General features: G+C 40.3%; 2 non-coding genes across 2 annotated transcripts; both read right to left on the bottom strand.

The window, feature by feature from the left end:
• Nucleotides 1-1,678: 1,678 nt before the first annotated feature.
• LOC126476522 (U1 spliceosomal RNA) lies at nt 1,679-1,843 on the bottom strand. Its single transcript, XR_007587028.1, has one exon. It is a non-coding gene; the product is annotated as a U1 spliceosomal RNA (small nuclear RNA).
• A 22-nt stretch (nt 1,844-1,865) lies between these two features.
• LOC126476521 (U1 spliceosomal RNA) lies at nt 1,866-2,028 on the bottom strand. Its single transcript, XR_007587027.1, has one exon. It is a non-coding gene; the product is annotated as a U1 spliceosomal RNA (small nuclear RNA).
• Nucleotides 2,029-2,248: the final 220 nt, after the last annotated feature.

Here is a 2,248-nt window from a genome sequence, read left to right as displayed (position 1 = left end):
ACTTCCTGTGTTGAACTTTTAACATGAGATTATTGCTCTTGATGAGTAAATTATACAGCAGCATTTTAAATTGCATCCATAATTACATTAAATATTGAAAATCAAATTTTTGTTGCCTTTATGCTATATTTAGTATACCAGGTACTGGGATAGAATTTTAGTAGTACAGATGACCATACTTAATGTGACTTATTTGATCTGAAGATGTTTAGCACTTGAACCAAAACCAGTTATTACGGTAAAATAAAGTGTGACATTATAATGCAACACATTTTAATTAGATACTCCTTTTCCAAATAGTGACCACGATGCTCACTGCATGGTTCCATCCTGAAAAACTCACAACAGTTGGAAACAGGTGAAATATGTTTTCAAAAATTATTGTCGATTTATTTACTTCTTGTGCATTTTGCAATCACAGATCAGACTTCAAGTCTATGTATTTGTGATCCCCTGTCCAATCATGTACCGAGCATTGTGGCCACACCAGTCTCACTGTACTGGACCCACATTTGGGAGCACCAGGGTTTGTTGCCTGTCCGCTCATCTTGACTTGCATTTTTCATGGTTTCCCCATCCAGACAAATCCTGGGATGGTTCCTCAATTAGGCCATGGCCAACCTCCTGCCCCATCCTTGCCTAATCCTCTCCTACTTTGTTAATGTTTTATATACATGTGTGTGCGTTATTTCTGTAACATGTCTGACAATGTCTGGTACTATTGTACTAAATCAGTACTTCCCAACCATTCTGAGACCATTACCCCTGAGTGCAATAAAACATTTGGTATGGTAGTACCCCTCTGCCCCCCCCCCCCCTCGCACCCGCCATGCACACGTGTTGCAGTCATCAACAGTAACACCCACATAACTAAATTATGGAATACAGTGACTTTTCTTTGAACACTTACAATTTTAAAATGACTGAAGTTTAATGGTGTTTAGTTTGTTGTAGGTATTTTGATTTTTGTTAAACCACAGACTAAAGAGTCAGTGAGGCAATTGATACATCATATTTGTAACAAACCCTTTTTTTTTATTGAATGATGAAGCATTTCTCTGTGTATTCAGTGTTACATACAGCTGTTTGTTAGAAGAAAGCTAACTATCTACATAGAGGACAGATGCTCATTACTAATCATGCTTCCTCTGAACCACTCCTCTCTGTAGTGACACTTGCTACATACACATCCTACATTCCCATTTAAAATCAATCAAATTAAACTGTGTCCACTATACTAGGAGGCCTACTATTTGTAAGTCAACATATATTGCAAGACCTGTAACAGTGCTTCTGAACTGGCAGGAGTGAAGACTTTTGCAATTTCAGCATTTTGTTCAAGTAGGACCCAGCATAGCATCCATTTTGCTCCATGAAGTGTTTGTTTACAAATCTGTCACAGCATATATTTTGATGACTAGTTTTGAACTGATTGGTTCATTCTCAAGTCTGACCGACTGAGGCAGCACTGAAAGTGCCTCATCTTAATAACAACCATCTAAAAGTGGCAGTGATGGTAGATGAATGTCACAATATACATATGCTCACTATACAAGTCAAGAGTCAAACTCAAGTTGGGAACCACTGTCCTAAATGGTCTGTGAAATGTCATAGTTAATAATGGCACTTAATTAATGATTCGCATGTAGTGAGTAACATTTGTTTGAATTAAGAATAGACCGGGTCTGCGCGAACGCAGTCCCGACTACCAAAAATTATGCACCCGAGTTACCCACATTAGGAGCAATCACAGGGGTCAGCCCAACCGAAGTGCAATGGATGAGCCTCGTCCTGGAGGAACCGCCTTGGTGATCACGGTATCCCCTGCGCATGTAGTGAGTAACATTTGTTTGAATTAAAAATAGACCGGGTCTGCGCGAACGCAGTCCCGACTACCAAAAATTATGCACCCGAGTTACCCACATTAGGAGCAATCACAGGGGTCAGCCCAACCGAAGTGCAATGGATGAGCCTCGTCCTGGAGGAACCGCCTTGGTGATCACGGTATCCTCTGTGCCAGGTAAGTATGCTTTCTCTGTGAAAACGTTCAACTTTATGTCACACAGGGTACATCATACGAATCGAGCGCGTATGACTATTCGCATTGTGTGGGCCACTCCTTCAATACACACAGCTAGTAAATTTAGAGAATTATTTATCTTTCCGACAACGTTATTCCATTTCATCGGGGATGGGGTAACAGCTCTAAAGACGCCTTTTGATGAAAACTGTGTTCCTTCAACCCGTA

Source organism: Schistocerca serialis, chromosome 4 (assembly GCF_023864345.2).
Source record: "Schistocerca serialis cubense isolate TAMUIC-IGC-003099 chromosome 4, iqSchSeri2.2, whole genome shotgun sequence".
Classification (NCBI taxonomy): Eukaryota; Metazoa; Arthropoda; class Insecta; order Orthoptera; family Acrididae; genus Schistocerca; species Schistocerca serialis.
Note: the sequence above shows the minus strand (reverse complement) of the source record. Positions and strands in the feature narration are given on the sequence as shown.